This window comes from Epinephelus fuscoguttatus, linkage group LG6 (genome assembly GCF_011397635.1).
Source record: "Epinephelus fuscoguttatus linkage group LG6, E.fuscoguttatus.final_Chr_v1".
NCBI lineage: Eukaryota > Metazoa > Chordata > Actinopteri > Perciformes > Serranidae > Epinephelus > Epinephelus fuscoguttatus.
The window spans coordinates 11891205-11908017 of NC_064757.1; the positions used below are offsets into that span (position 1 = coordinate 11891205).

The 16813-nt window shown below is 40.5% G+C and overlaps 1 protein-coding gene across 8 annotated transcripts in view; it reads left to right on the forward strand.

Annotated features, from left to right (window-relative positions):
* The window catches only part of arvcfb (ARVCF delta catenin family member b), a 322620-nt gene that overhangs the window by 49147 nt on the left and 256660 nt on the right, over positions 1 to 16813 (forward strand). For 6 of the 8 annotated variants that reach the window (XM_049577961.1, XM_049577967.1, XM_049577963.1 and 3 more), the window contains exon 2: positions 7993 to 8077. The exons of the other annotated variants lie outside the window; for them this stretch is intronic. The gene's annotated coding sequence lies outside the window, so the exon portion shown is untranslated. The remainder of the gene's footprint in view (positions 1 to 7992; positions 8078 to 16813) is intronic. 8 annotated transcript variants of the gene reach the window in all.

Consider the following 16813-nt stretch of genomic DNA (forward strand, 5'->3'; position numbering starts at 1 on the left):
GGACCTCTGATCAACCATTCAAGGTCACTGAGTCACTGACAAAAGACGCCGGCTGAAGTGTTTGTTTCTTGGCAGCAGAGGTCCAGTAGCCTTTAGGTAAATGATCATATGAAATAGGGCTGGCATGCTTTTAGACTTCCACTGCTCGAATATGGTGGCCAAGAGTGCATGATAGCAATAGTCTAATATTGCATCATCAACTTGCAGTGATAATAAAAATTTTAAGGAAATAAATAAATCTAACAGTCAGCTAGGCTTGGGTGTTATCTCATACGCTTGGGCCAGTGTAAATGGAACATGGGGACAGTGTCACAACAGAAAACTAGCATCTGACTATCCTGTGGCATCGTGTAACATTGGAGCTCTTTGTGCACATTGAATCTGTTAGATATGCACTTGTGTTATGTCATGTAAACAAACCGTGTACCTATCAGCTGTGTGCTCGAGATCAGACTCGACATGTAAGCACTTAAAAGATGGGTGAGTAGCCTACTTGCTGTCTTCCTACGTTTGTAATGTACTTAATAAAACAAAAAACAAATTTTATATTGTGATATTTACTGGAAGCCACATACAGTATAGCCAACAGCAAGCAGCCTAACTTATTAGCGGTGGTCATTTACCTTATCAGAAATGTTCCTCTTCAGTGATCTCTCCAACAAGCTTCCACTTGATTTAGGTTTTGTAGAGACAGAAGGACGTATCATAGAGATAATTCCCCATATCAGTGGTGTTTTGTTTTTAAGGCGAGCAACATATATAAGTAGACGAGGGCGTCTGAAGAAAGTTCAGCTGAAAACAGCGCTAGCAGCCGGTTAAGACACCTCTTCCATTGCCTTTCAATCCAAAATGTTGTCATATTGGTGCAGTTTTAGTCTTCTCGAGAGACAACTCTGTCATGTCTCCTCTCGTCAGCCCAAAAACTGATGCTGGATTTAGCACTGTGACCCTATCAGCACAGGTTGCTGATGTAGGCTACTTTTTGATTTTCCAGAACGTGTCGTAATGTCAAATGTCGAGGTTCAGCCGGTTTACATAAAGTCAAATCGGTTTAAGCTCGAGATCGGATTGGACCAGCAAAACCAGTAATCGACCCAACTCTAGTATCACAATATCATGGTATACCAGTATATCTACAAAGTCTCATTGTATGAGTTTTAATACCATGAAAAATACAAACACTCCTCTTTCTATTAGACTGATACAGAGATGCTGCATTGGGGCGATGTGCTGTAGTGCACAGCTGGTGCCACCAGATGTCAGTCTATACTGGTTGGACAGGCAGCTGAAAGACTAGAGACGGTTTTGGTTAGTTGAATAAATGAAGTATGCTTTACAATCAGTTAACAAGGCAATTAAGCTATGTTTCCCACTGTTTGCAATCTTAATGCTTAGCTAAGCTAAGCAGCTTCTAACTGTAGCTTCATCTTAAGCGTACAGCCATGAGAATCTTTTCTTACCTTGGCAATAAAGCATATTTCCCAAAATGTCAAACCATTGCTTCAGTTCTGTCATATCATCGTTGAAATGATAAAAGTAGAATTTAAGTAGGCTAGCTAAGTTTAGTTTAGTTTAGTTTAAAAGTGAAAGGTGATAAGTATCACTGCTGTATCACAGAAAATGAACAATGTTTATAATTTACCAGAGATGTGGACTCGAGTCACACGACTTGGACTTGAGGAAGTCTCAAGTCATGAATTTGTTGACTTAGACTTGACAAAATCAAAAAAGACTTATAACTCTTTGACTTAAATGCCACTTGGACTTGAGCCTTATGACCTGAAAATACTTGATACCTCCCCCAACTCCAAACATGCTAAACTATGGTATTTAAAAGTGTACCACAACTATATTCACTTCCCTTAATTTCTTGAATCTACTAACACTACCAGCAATCACACTTAATTCTCCAGATTTTCATTGTTTGATCAATCTGAAAGCATCAAATCAAGCTGCTAACTAACGTTACATCACTGAGCGCCAGTAGGAAAAAAAATAGCCTTTCCCAGAAGACAAATTGCAATATGCAAAACGTACAGGTCTAAAATTACTGATGGAAATGCAACAACTTTTTAGCTTCGTTCAACATTTGAAGTCGAGGATAATATTAACATAGTTAATGAGACTGTGCCTAGCTAAAGTTATGACTCTGGTAACATGGTTACATTTGGTTTATGACTTGTTTGGGACTCGAAACTCAAAGTTCAGGACTTCGGACTTGCCTGTCTTGACTTGGGACTTGACTGCAAGGACCTGACACTTACTTGTGACTTGCAAAACAGGGACTTGGTCCAAACTCTGTACCTTACACATTTTGCTATGGATTAAATCATTAGCCCACTAACACTGTGCATGTGGAAACATGAGCCTTCTGGACAGAATCACATCTGTTAACTCCCTCTCTTCTGTCTGTGTGAGAGGAGTACCGTCATTGATAAAGAAGCCAGATCTCCCTGCAAATGACTTCCCCGTTACGTCATCTGTCAGTATCACTTAACCTCCAGCCGCTCAGTCTGAAGAGGTCTGAAGCCACGCTCTGCTGAAGCCAAGAGCTGCAGACAGTGAGGATAATCAGGGGAAGAGTTGCTGAAAAGCCAGAAAAGTAGACACACTGCAGCTTTGAATCCTGTGTCATATGGGAAAATCAATGCAGTGAATGTGGAAGATGAAAGGCGTGACCAGGTCTGTCTAATAATCAGTTTAAGTGATTGGTGTCTCTTATTTGGCCAGTAAATTCACACCATTTTAAAAATGGCAGCTGACTGTGTGTTTTTAGCTGTCTCCACTATCACCACCACTTACTACCTGTGTTCCTATGGTAACGGAGAACGTACTCCCTGGCACTTCAAAATAGCGTCAATGTCTTAGGTCTGTCACTGATGTGCTTTTGCAGTGGAACCCCTGCAGATTGATGTGGATAGGAAATTTCTGCCATTAAACGCTAAGTGTTTCTCAGCTACAGCTATGAAACTTAAACAGCTTCTTTCACAGAATGTGCAGTGTGACAACATTTATTTAAGTCAACGGATAAGTATGGTGTCATTGGTTATGAATGCAAATCATATTTACAATACATCTTCTTCAATCTCTGACAAATGGTTTTTAGTTTGTTAAGATTTTTCCTTTTCTCTTTTCACTCAACTGTCCATAATCTGGAGCACGCAGATCATTTTTGTTTTCTATTATCATCAGTGACAGCAGGATCACTATTGGGCCAATCTCCCAAACAGTGCCCCCATGCAGCCAGCCAAACTGTACAGCCAGGGTCCATATGGTCCTCCTGCCCTCTGTCTTACCCTCCTCCCATTTTATTTTCACCCCAGCCTCTGTTCCCAGTAAGTGATCAGCCACACATGCAGCATGTTCAAGGCCAGGGGTTGCACTGTATATCTTTGTACTTACTGTATGTACTGGTATTTGGGGTATGGCTGCACCAGATGATTATTTTTTCAATCGAAATAATGTTTTTGATCTATAAAATGTTAACGGTGAAAAAACTGTGAGAAAATAGTGAAATCTTATCCCAACATTTTCAGAGTCTAGAGAATAAGACAAACACATCCTCATGTTTGTGAAGTTGGAACCAGCAATGTTTGGTATTTTTATGGGGAAATTACCTCTGTCTATCAACAGCTATTAAGATAATGCCCATTAATTTCCTGACTGTCGACTAATTGAGTAATCTAATCATTTTTTCGGCTCTAATTGTGGTGCTGTGGATTGGTGCGGCATAACATTAGAGCATAGTAAGATTTGATTCTGTCATTAAAATAGTAATGTAATGGATTGCCATTACAATATCTGTACAACCTAATCAAGTATTAGCTGGTGCTGTATTATCAGGGTGATTACAAACTACCAGAAAACTCACAATTTTAATTTAAATTATGATAAAGTTTCCTCTCATTAGTTGTGTAAAGATGCCATGTTTTTCAGAATAGAAGTAATCTTACGTCATGACCTAATATGACCAGCACTTAAGATATCATTGCACTCACAACGATGTGCATAGGCTATCATGATGTTTGGAGATAAGAGAGGATCCGCAGCAATAAAAGCACCCTCCAGGAGAAATAAGTAAAGTAATGACAGTAGTTTCTCACTTCAAAGATCATGCTGAGAAATGTAGTAGAAACCATAACATATGATTTTACAAAGCCAATGTTACCACGTACAGTTGTGTCTAAACTGTGTGTTTTGCAGTAGTGGCTGTATAGGCAGGCAGGTGTTGGTCCAGTGCACCCTGACTACTAAATTGAATTCCTGCCCGGTCTGACTTTGTGCTGCGGCGTTCTGCTCCTGTTTGTCTTAACCTGCCTCTCGTCTCCATTTCAGCTTTCGCAAATACACGGTGTGTTAGAACAAAGTCTAGGTTCTCTGTCAGACCAGCAGGGGCTGCTTGGATGTTTCTGCCTGGTCGCTTTCCAGTTGCCCACCAGACTGTAACCGAGGCCCGGGCTTGGGAGTGGAGGCTGTGTGTGTGCCTGTAAAGGGGCGATGGGGAAGCAGGCGGGGCAGGCCGGCTACCTGACCCCTCAGAGCTCCATCTGGACCGTGGGGGGCTGTCATTTAGAAGTGCAGGGCCTGAGCGGAGGAGCAAATTGCTTTTTAATCGATCATATTCCCAGTAAAAGCCACTCCCAGCAGCCACTTGCCTACTTTCCATTCTATTTATGGAAGCTGCCTGCCTCTGACTTCTGTATATGTGCTGTGTGTGTGTGAGGGAGAGAGACAGAAAAAATAGACAGAAGGGATGAGTTTTGTTGACCACTTCAAGTCAGTAAAAACGGAATCGTGTTTTCCATTCTTCTTAAGTCTAGCTTTGTGTGTGGATGTGTTTTTGCTCATTAAAATCAGAGTACTACAAGGACCTTGCGATACTCGTGTGGTTATAGATGATATGAAGGCTGATAGCAAGCTGTTCCTTTGTATCTGAGGAAGGCAGTGATTCTAGGGCAATGAAACATGAGCATCAGACAGTGCTCTATTAACAACAAAAAGAAAACCCTCCCCACCATTAAACACCACAGAGCTACAGTCAAACATGTCATGTGCTTTTATAGAAGCCCAACAATGCTGTAATGTGATCGTTTTCCCAGCTCCAGTTTCTTGCATCTATTTTCAGTCTGATGCCCAGTGTTGAGTCTCACACTAACAGGCGCTACTGTGAAGCGTGCATGGGTAATAAATTATGACTCAGCCCAATGCCGCCGCTGATTGTTGGATCCATTTTCTAAGATGCCGTTGTTTCTAACTAATCTGCCTTGGGGCTCTTGAAAAGGAAGTTTAAGTCCGTATTTGCTTGCTCTGTAGAACAATTTTTTTGTTCTTTTCATAAAGCATTGAATCACCTTTGTAAAAACAAAAAAAAAGCTTCAGCTGTAATGGTGTCACATAAAAGATCCTGCAGAATGAGCAATACCATTGAATGAGGCCGCCGCTTGCAAGCACTCCTGTCAGTTTTCCTTTGCAGGCCTCCCAGGAATTGTAAATGTCGTCACATTTTCAACAAGACAGGTTTTTACTAGATGCTGAAAATGACTTTTGGGTGTGCTTTTCCTTCACTGCAATGCACCAGAAAATGTTGGACTATTTATTTTTTACTTTGTTTCAGCAACGCTGTGGTTAACTTGGTTATGGTTAGGAAAAAAAGCATGTTTTGAATTAAACTACCTGGTTTTAGGTAAAAAAAATAATAATAAAAAAAAGCAGGGAAGTCTCAGTAAAAAACAACTTTGTTCATGGCACTATTCCTACTGGAAAAAAAAGCAATGGGTTGCTAAAAAACACCCACGCTTTGGGAGCAAAAAACGTTGCAGGAAACACAGCGACGGGTCCCTGAAAAAGCTGCTGGAAAAAGATCCAGGGATTGCTAAGAACACCCACGTGTCATGCCTTCAACCACCCATCCACCTACTTATGACAAAATTAGCTCATACACTTTGTCATTTTAGAAATGTTGATGTGAAAAATGTGCAAATGGAACATATTCATGGCAGAAACCTACAATGCCAAGATTTTCTTCTGGTCACTGGGCTGAAGTAACACTGGCAAATTGTGAAACATAATTGCACTATATGTGCCATAGAATTGTTGAAGACTGGTGAGGATTTTGTTATTTGATTGTGTTTTATGTATTTGCTCATGTCTTGTATAGTTGCAGTGTGTTGAGCTTTCAGGGATATGTTCCTAGATTCTCCTGCTTGTGTCCTTTCACATGTTAAGTAGCCTATAGTGCTCAGCAAACACAGTTAAAGGAGTAGGAGTAAAGAGAGAAAGGATAGAGAGGTATGTCAGGTACTCAGCTGGAGGTCCTGCATTTTCTCTGTCAGTATCTTGTCATGGTCTCGCCCCCTGACCAAACAGGACGTGAGACTCACCACCCCATGCTGCTGTCTGGGTCTGTTGCTGTCCTCATGCGCCTCTCATAGCTTTTATTCAGGCAGTTCTCTGTTGTGTACCTCTCATCTTTTCATGCTGGGTGTGTTTTCTACCATGAAGGTTCTCCAGCACCTTTTCCTATTCAGACTAGTGACAGACTCATGCAGTGAATGTTGGTCTTAAATTATAAATCTGATAGCTGCCAGTCAATATTGTCAATCTCTTATATGGTGGAGCCTCTTTTTTTAACAACAGCTTGTCAGTATGTTGATGTTATTATCAATATAACATGTTGGGCCAGAGAAAGTGTGTGGAAGGGCTTCACTCAGCAGCTTCAGGATGTAAAATGTGCAGTAAAACCTGCCTCACCCCGCCCGAAGCCAACAGGAAAACAATTATCTGGCTTAACTCAATTAAGGTGATAGCTTTGATTCACTGCAGTTAAAGTGGATTCTGATTGTGAAAAATTGTCCCACTCGTCATGGAAATATCTCAAATCAGACCTGCAGCATACTCCTTAAGATATTCCAGACACACAGATTTAAATGCACTGCTCTATCAGTAATAGAGTGATGCAGGAATAAGTTCTAAAACATGTAAATTAGTCAGCATTTTTGCACGTCATGGGCATGTGGCATAGTTCATTTATAGACTAACATTAGCTTTTTACTTCTGGTGACTGCATTTATGCTTTAAAAACATAATCTTGCTGAACAAAATGTGTAAGTATCATGAACTTATTTTGAGAAATTTGACAGAACTTATTTTCTGCAATAATGCAAGAATCCAGTGGAAAAATCCCACACGCTTTTTGAGGAGGGAACTACTGCAACGTTAACTTCCAGGCCAGCCTACAATAAAATGTTGTCCCTGCTGCACTTTATACGTAATATATTCAAAGATGACAAATAAATGATAATCTATTAGACCTAATGCAGGTATACCTGTGAGATCTGTATTCTTTAATTGCAAATATCTCTCTCTTTAAGGTCTCAAAGATCACTGACAGGACTCCTAATTGGAGCATGATGTTTTCTGTGCCATTGATAAGTGTTTCTCTCATTGGTTTGTAGTGCAGTAATATGGCTTAATTAATCAACATTGTCACATAATCATCATGGGCAGAGAATGACAATTGTAGTTTTACATTGATCCTAATTTAATCAGAGAGATATTTCAGTTTTTATTGTTCATACAGATGTTCTAGGTAGTTGGTAGGTAGTATGGTCATGTTATATTCTCCACAGGGATTTTGGACTGCATACCAAATAGTAGTAATGGAAATCTGACTTTGCTTCTCAAGTCTTGTCCATTATACACTGTAAACATTCCCATATGCGATGTCACATTAATACAGCTGGTATTTTCCTCTATTAAAAGGAAATTTAAAAATTCTAAAGTTTGACATTTTGGGAAATACGCTTATTTACTTTCTTGCTGAGAGTCAGATGAGAGGATTGGTGCCTCTTTCATAGGTATCAGTCTTCTCATCTAACTCTCAGCAAGAAAGCAACAAGCACATTTCCCAAAATGTCAAACGATTCTTTAATGCTCACTGTATATTTACAGGCTTTACACGGATATCTAAAATGTCGTCCTCTCTTTGTTCAGGTGCAGCATCTCAAGTGTGGTGGCTCTGGTGTGATAAATGTCAGCCTGTCCTGCTATTTGTATGGGTCTGTCTCCTCAACCAAAGGTAAGTTCATCCTCCTCTCAAACAGGGGTGTTGTGGTTTACTGTTACCAGTGGATTTATACAACAGGTGCTGCACTCACAGCAGTGGTCAGACTTTATTCTCAAATACTAATCTCATCTGCAAATGTGCCCAAAGTCCCCAGAAAGCTGTTATGGATGGCACATCAAGTAAGAGTCAAAATGATGGATTACAGACACGACATGTGGTTAAATGACAGGCTCAAACATTTAGACTGAGAAAAGGGATGACTTTGATGTGTTGTTTAATGACATTCTTAGGTGATTTTTTTTTTTTTTTTTTAATTTAAAAAAACCTGACACGTAGTTGTTTTCTACCTTGGATTATCTGAGTAGCTAATACCTCTTTTGGCACATTTGGTCCCAGTCTGCCACTGAGAATGAAGTGAACAAGTTAATTCTTTGTGCTGCCCCACTTAACATCCATAAAAACAGATTTAAAGCAATAGACACAATCTCCACTGTTACATCCTATTTTGGGATTTCTTACACAGATCCTGCCGTATGTGCCCAAGATCTTTTCAACAACTTTCTTGGGTTGCCCTCGCTTTCACTGTCTTCCAAAGCACTGATGTTGTTCTTTCAAAGAGGTAAAGTTTTGTTGCCACCTGACAAACAACTCATGCCTTGATGTTGGTTGCCCGGGAGCTGTAAACTGAAGTTGAACCTATTCGTGGAAGCTCTGTCCCCCCCCCACACACACACAAAAAAAAAAGTTCAGCAAAACGGTCAGGCTTTTCTTCGGTCACTTTGACAAGAAGACTCTCTTTAGCTGTTGATTTACAGGAACGCTGAGTCGCCACATTATGTTGTTCCTTTTTTGCCACTGAGGTTAATCTTGTTTGTGGCAGCTAAAACCGGTCATTTGCGTAGTTTGGCTGATGAAAATGTGGATCCCAACTCCAGGTCATGTTTTGTTTCTGTCTCGGTCTTGTACTTTTTGTTTAATGGGACTGAGCTACAGCGCTGGCTGTTCTTGAGGGAGCAGTACATCACTGGAGCTGCATCTGTTCATCTCAACTTGGAGTTATGGCCTGGCCTCAGATGAGATATCAGCTTTAAGACTTTACATGAGGGGAAGATTTAAAGACTTGCAAAAAAAAAAAAAAATTCACACAAAATGGCAAAGACAGCCAAGCTCTGACATGCAGTTATTGAAAGCACTGGTACGGGAGATTAACCCAACTCCACCACCTCCCTCAGGCTATGATTCTCCCCCGGTTGGTGCCTTCTCCACTATTCCCCTGAGAGGCAGGGCTTCTGGGACAGACCCGCTGAGTAATTCCTTTACTATCATCTGCTGCCTCACTGCCTGCATTTAACAGTCTACACATTACAGCAAAAATGTTGTTAGTTTGTTTATGACTTCATATTTTTCTAACTCTAAGCCCTCAAAATCCTTCCTTTATGATTCATCAAGGTGGGAATAAGTGGCCATCTGTGGACTGACTGTTTATTGGCTTTAAGAGGTCAAATCACGGACACACGCTCAATTGCTCCTTAAGCACCCCACTGTTCAAGCAGGAGTCATTCTGTGGATGATGTTTGAGAACTTTTTGAATTAGAGCCTGCACATTATTTATCGTAGCAATTTTTATTCCTTCCTGGAGACCTTGTGAGAGTTCTCCTTATATAATATTGCTTTGCATAAGCAAGGTAAGGTTCTTATTACAGAGCATAACTATTTGAATAGGACTTCATCTTTTAGTTTTCTGAGTGTTAACTTTAGCAGCATTTTCTGTTTTACTCCCTGAAAGATCAAGATGACCAAATAAGATAAGATAAGATATACTTTATTTGATCCCAGGGGAAATTCAAGGATCACAGCAGCACAAGACAAAATAAAAGCACATTAAATAGAATATGATTAAAGAGAAAAAATAAAAATAAAAATGAAAGATAATGATAGATAAATAAAATTGCTACATCAGATGAATAAAGTGACTAAAAAATGGCAGACAGTGATAATATTGTGACAATATTGTGGGTTTACTGGTGGTGCTCTCACAAGATATTTACACAATGTGATTTTTGATAAATGATCACCAGTAATGTGGATACAATGACTAAGTGGGTAAAGGCAAATAACAGAACAGCCAGAACAGTCTGGTATGTACATCACTTTCACAATATTATGATGTCCAAAATCTAAGATGATATCTCGTCTCATATCAGCACACTGATATAATATTTATATATTGCCCAGCCCTAGTCAGTGGTGCCTCCAGAAATGTTTCATGGGGGTGGCTAGAATGGGCAGCAGAAAATCTTTGGGTGACACACCAAAACCAAAAGCCTTAACTGAATTTCAGGAATTCTTTTATGCTGTTGGAGTATATAGACTAGTTAAAAACTGTGTTAAAGGTTGAGTGTGTAGCATCTAGTGGTATCCAGTGGTGAGGCTGCAGATATCAACTGAAATTTCTCCCATGTGCCAAGCGTGATGGAGAACCAAGCACCAGGTAGCCAATGTTGTAAAGGGAATCTAGAGCCAGTGTTTGGTTTGTCCATTCTTGCCTACTATAGAAACAACATGCCGAACTCCATAAAAGAGGACCCACTCCCTATCTAGATATACTGCTCATAGTTTCAGGTGATTATATACAAACGAAAACATAGTTCTGAAAATTGTATTCTCTTTCTGCCAATATATCACCCGTAATCCTACACACTGGACGTAAAAGAGTAAGGAACTGCATACTGATGTACTTTGTGTTATTATTTTACAGTTAATGTTACTAAAATAACAGAAAATAACACATTTATACTGCATGCAAGAAACTACATGTTGTTTTCCCCAAAAACTGCATGGGATTAGCATAAAATGGGCATGCCTGTTTAGGGGAGACTCGTGGTTAACCTGAATCCATTTTTGGTGAGGGTTCAAAGGACCCCTCACCAAAAATGGCCATGCCAGTTTTTTCCTTGCCAGAATTTCCAAACTTTGGAGCATTATTGGACCCCTTCCTGACAAGCTAGCATGACATTATTGGTACAAAGATACTCCTAACTTTGCCCCAGCTTAGAAGCACATCACAGCAACAACGCCAGTAGGGGGCAGCAATTGTATCAGGTTGGCCATGGCCTCCCTTGGCCACCCCTTGGGAGTGCCACTGGCCATAGACCAAATCATGTACTTTTTTACAGTTATAAAATAAATAAAAATGTTGTGCTCTTTGTGTTATTGAATCTCTCATTCTCTCTGTAACTAGCAACCAACACGCAGCTGCTGTTTGTATTTGAGTATATGATCACAGCTGAATGGCATCTTCTCCAGAGAGATTTTTCTCTTTAAATACCACATTCCGCGTGCCCTTTCTCAGGAAAACTTCAGCAACAGCTCTTTGGTTATAATGTTCGTCTCAGCTTTAATTAGAACAACAGGCTTAGCGTGTAACCATTACCAAATAAACGTTGGTCAGAGAAGGTTAAGTGCAGCGACATAAGGACGGTGCAGTTATCCATCCGAGTGTCCGCCTCTCAAATCAAGGCAATTTTATCCCTGAATCCTTGGCCCTCCAAAATGGCATCTGTTTAATTAACTCTCTGGAGCCTCAATAAGAAAGGCCATTTTAATAGAGCGGAATGCATATTAATCTACTGGCAAGGGGCCAATTATGGTGGACTGTCGTCGTGTTTGCATTCATTATGTGAACTCATATGACCTCTCCAAACCTGCACTCAGTGATTAAACTCTCGTCTCTTCAGGTTTTATGTAGTTAAACTTCAAAATATAGGAAAGAAACTTGTTAAGACTTTTATGCTGTCAGTTTAATGTACATTTTGTTGGCATGTAACATGACAGCACAGTTTATACTAGCATATAATGAATGATTAACACATTATTGTTTTCTTTGTTGAAAAATTAGAACAGTAGCTTGACAATGTGGAATTGACTTAATGGCTTGTTAATGCCCAATCAGCACTCACAGTAACTTTGCCAGTTCATGACACCTTTGCTGAAGTAGTTTGTGAGCTCAGTGCTCCACAGATGTAACCTGAAATCCAGATATCCCGCCCCAGCAAATTCTAATTTGCACTGCACGGATCTGGTCCCGACGAGCAGAGCCCGGTGAATCGCCATCGGACCAATCAGATCAGTCTATCTGACATAGGCGAGCTCTGGGTAGGAAGGGTGTATCGGCGAGGGCCAGACTAAAAATCTTTCTAGATTTGAGTCTGGATTTCCAGGCTACCACAGATGTTGTTGTGAATAGAGCTGCAACAGTCAGCTGAATAACACACAGAATTTTTGTTTTTTGAGAAACTCATTTCATATGTCATTAATATTTTTAGTCATTTATCAAGCAAAATTTCCAAATACTTCCTGGTTAGGCATTCTCAGATGTGATGATTTTCTTTTGTTCCCTTTCTCGCCTTCATGCAGGTGATAGCGGTGGCTGAAGGCTTTATGTTCTTGGGTTGTCCGTACATCTGTCTATCCTTCCGTCCGTCCCTCTTGTGAACGCTCAGGGACACCTTGAAGGAATTTCTATAAATTTGGCACAAACATCCTCTTGGACTCAAGAATGAACTGATTAGAATTTATTGGTCAAAGGTCAGTGTGACCTCACAAAACATGTTTTTGGCCATAAATCAAGAATAGTGTGCTAATAATGATGAAATTTTACACAAATGTCTGATAGGATAAAATGCTCAACAGATGACTTTTTACAGTATATACAAAAAGTCATAGGTCAACTTCACTGTGACATCATAATGTTCTGCAAAAACAGTTTGCTGGCCATTACTCAATGTCGTATCTCAGGGACAGAGGGAGAGACATTTGGTGACACTAATCTTAGGTGCCCACCTTGAAACTCTGCTGATGGTATAGATCCTCTGCACTTCCAGGGGAAGATGTGTGAAGCCTCCATGTTTTCACATACATGGATGTAAACTGTAACTGCAACTTCATGGGTAAGGCAAGGCAGTAATTCTAGTTTATGTGTGATGCTAACAAGTATCCTGTTCATGAGAGATATGCCTGAGTCAGTAAATAGCAGCACCGTAATAGATACTGGCTCCATCTTTGCTTCACTCAACACACCACAGTGCAGAGACAAAGGGCTGCTTAACTAGTCAGTTTGAGTGGTGTCTGAGCTCAGTCACATGTACCTACCTACCTGTAGACTTAAGCAGAAAAAACTGACACAAACAGTAGCTAGGCAGTAACTATGCTATTTAGACTTTCAGTTCCCACTGGGGTCACCCTTGCTTATGCTATTTTGGATAAAAGTGTTCACCAAATGGCATACATTATAAATTGGCTCAGCTCTGTCGTGCTCTCCAGCTGAGTGAAAATGAAAATTGTTCCAAAAAGTTTTGAAGCTACTTTTCCTGACAGTGGTGTTGAATGTGCAGAGGAGGACTTTTAATAAGGCAGCCTCAGCTAGGAGTCACACAGACTGTCTCTAAGGGCCAGCAGGACTACAGCCATGAACTCCAAGCTTTCTCACTAATGCTCTACTTTATTCTCTCTGTTTCTTTCTCTCACTGACACCTCTGCGAAACCGGTGTTTTGTTTTCATTTGAAGGAAGAGTGACCACTGGCCTGCAGCCCAGTGATCCGCAGTGGCCTGTTTTACAAATAATTAAGATAGATGAGAATTTATTAAAGTTAATCATACTTTTTTTTATAGTGCAGATACACACTTTTTTTAAAATGATTTATTAACAACACTTCCACAAAAGAATTGCTACCAAGTGGCATTGAGGCCATGTTGCCTTTGAAATAATTTCTTGTCATCTAATCTTTCAGCTTGAGGAAGTGTTCAGATCTTGTTTATCACTCATTTTGATTCATTTAGTGTCAGAACTAGCCTGAGGCCACTGTTTATCATTTTATGCACTGAGGGCATATTAATGGGCCGGGGGAAATGACTTTAATAAGTTAATGTACACCAAGTGAGAAGAGCTCTTTTATGACTGGATCTGGCACTGTGAATTGGTTGAGACGAGGGCAGAAATGGGTTTGCAGCCGTGCAGTCAACTCCAGTCCACAGTTGAATTTGCAATCTTTTTAGGAAATTACAGGTTGTAATGATAAAGCCGTCAAGTTCTTCCTGTCTGCGTTTACTATGGTAATCAGTCTAACCCGCCTTGTAACATGCCATTTTCAACATTTCATCTGTGGCAGAGCACGTAGAGTGAAAAAGAGGTTTTAAGCCTCCTTAGAAGATTGCATGTTTGACCTCAGAATAAATGAGAGTGGAGCTGTAGGTGTGGCTGGTGTAAAGCTGATATTTGCAGAGGCTCCAGACATGGATGTGGTTTCATTTGTAACTCTGAACCGAGGTTCCTGTATATTTGCTGCACAGTCAACCTGCCACATTAAATATTCTCCTGTTCTGTCACATGTACCACATTAGGGAGACTATAGAAATTCTTTGGGACCAACTGCCCCTTTCAGAATTATGTTGCATAGCATTGAGGCATATGTTTACAGCTGCTCTCAGTAATAATTATATCCCCCAGAGTAGTGGGGAGAGAATGTGCACTTAGCTCCAGTGGGCCTTGCGTCGTGGGCGACAATGGTGGGTGTTTTATTAATGGTCACAAATTATGGCGCCACCCCAGGAGGACTGCTGTCTTCAGTTTGTGACATTGCCACACTTTCTTTTACTGTGTTGCAGTGAAGTGAGTCGGTGTCAGTGATTCCCCTGAGCTTTGCCTCTGTAGTATTGATATGGAGAGTTTAGATTCTTGGTCTGCTGGCAGAAAAGGTCACCGTCCACCCTGACTGGGTTTCTAATTTCTTCTTTCTTCAAGGCTTGTGTTTCCATCCTCACTCCTGCCTATAGGAGCAGCAATAATAATATAACAGAGCAAAGAGATTATGAATGCAGATATAGAAAATGGTTTGCAGGAAACACAACACAGCTGGATTTTTGCAGCAGATCAAGAGCATATTGAAAGTCTAAGCAATACTGAGAACTTATAAGCAGATCAACGTGACAAGTTGTTTTGTGCCTTAAACTGCATGTAGAGCAAAAGTACTTTGTGGAAAATGTACACTATCTCAAGAAGGAAACACCCTGTTACAGTAACTCAGATCAAATAATTAGCTGTTAACATACACTATGGTCAGAGTCCTGGCTTTAAGTAAGACAGTGGGTGGCTTTGCACAGAAACTGGACAGGGAGAAACACCTGTTTTAATGTAACACAGTGTATACTGTCACTGCGTGCTTGTGGCTTATTAATGAGTACTGCAAACCTTTGTAACTCTGATATATTTCAATGGCAAATAGCAGGATGTTCCTATATGCTAATATCCAGAACAAAGGGGCTCCTGTGCTCTTAACCTGTGCAGCAGGCAAACAGCAGGAAGTTAGATATTCTAATGTTGTTTTTGCTTACATTATAAGAGAGTGCACTTAACCTGTGCTGACTGTTGATGGCCTGGGACCCACTCACATTTGATTTCTTACTACCTGCAAGATCTTGCTTTGCTGTCCGCGTTAGCATTATCACTGGTACTAGCTGTCTTTTCTCACTGGAGTTCCATGTGTCATGTTAGCGACAGAACTGACAGAGGTCTTTCAACAGAGAGTGTGAAAGAAGAGAGTGTAAAGAAAGTTGTGGAAATCTAAGGACGATGGCTGCATACAAAAAGGAATTTTGCAGTTTTCCAGCAAGTTACTTGATTCCTAAATACTAGAAATGTCCATGAGAAGCTGTTGTAACATCGTGGCAATATGTTTTCTACCCCGCTGCTGTTTGTAACGAGAAACCCATCAAATATGGCATTACACTCATTAATAGAATGTCATCAGCACAGTAGAACATGTGCAGTATGAAATATATGAACTTGTGTTACACCATGACTAATTCAAAACTCATCTGATACTTTACAAATGTTGCTTTGCAGCTCAGTTGATTAAGAAAGCATTCAGGATATTGATAAGTATAAAAAAGCCCATCAAAAGAAAATACATTGGCATGCTGCCAAGCACTTACATGCTTCAAACACATTGGTTGCTATGTTATTTGCAATAATAATTAGTTACTACCGCATGCTGTGGCAACGCTTGCTGTTTATTTCCAGTGTGTATATGATTGCACGAGCGCAGCGTTGCCCTTGTTGTAGTGTTTTGAGACTGTATTTGGATGCGTGGCAGTGATGCAGCAGAGGGTGGCAGCGGCAGAGAAGCGGCGAGCGTGACTAATCTGGGGATCTCCTGAGTGGTGTGTACGGCTGGCCGTCCTTCATGCCTCACGCCTCCCTGATGGGGGCCGCACACCCACTGCCTCACACGCCGATGGAAGTAGTGTTATAGATCTCAGTGCATCATTAACACATCTAGTGTAGTTTAGACTTTCATTAAAGGGCCCAGCAGGTATCCTACAAAGTTTGAGCTTCTTTTAGTGACATTTTGCTTTGTATTTTTTTGTTTCTTCTTATAGTCAGTGCAAAGTCATGAAAATACATCTGAGGCTCTGGGTGCTACAGCCAATGTATTGGCACATGAATCCTGTCCGTCTTTGTGTTCATGTGAAATCCTCATGTCCTCATACTGGCTTTTCTCTGGTTTTTAGATGTGACTTCTGACTATGAGGGTTGGTCAGGTAAGCTGGGTTGTCACTCTCATAGCAAATCAAACTGCCTTTGAATCAAAGTACAAGTAATAGACTGCACATATACAGCACTTTTCTAGTCTTCGACCACTCAAAGCGCTTGTATACTACATGTCACATTCACCCATTCACGCACACAT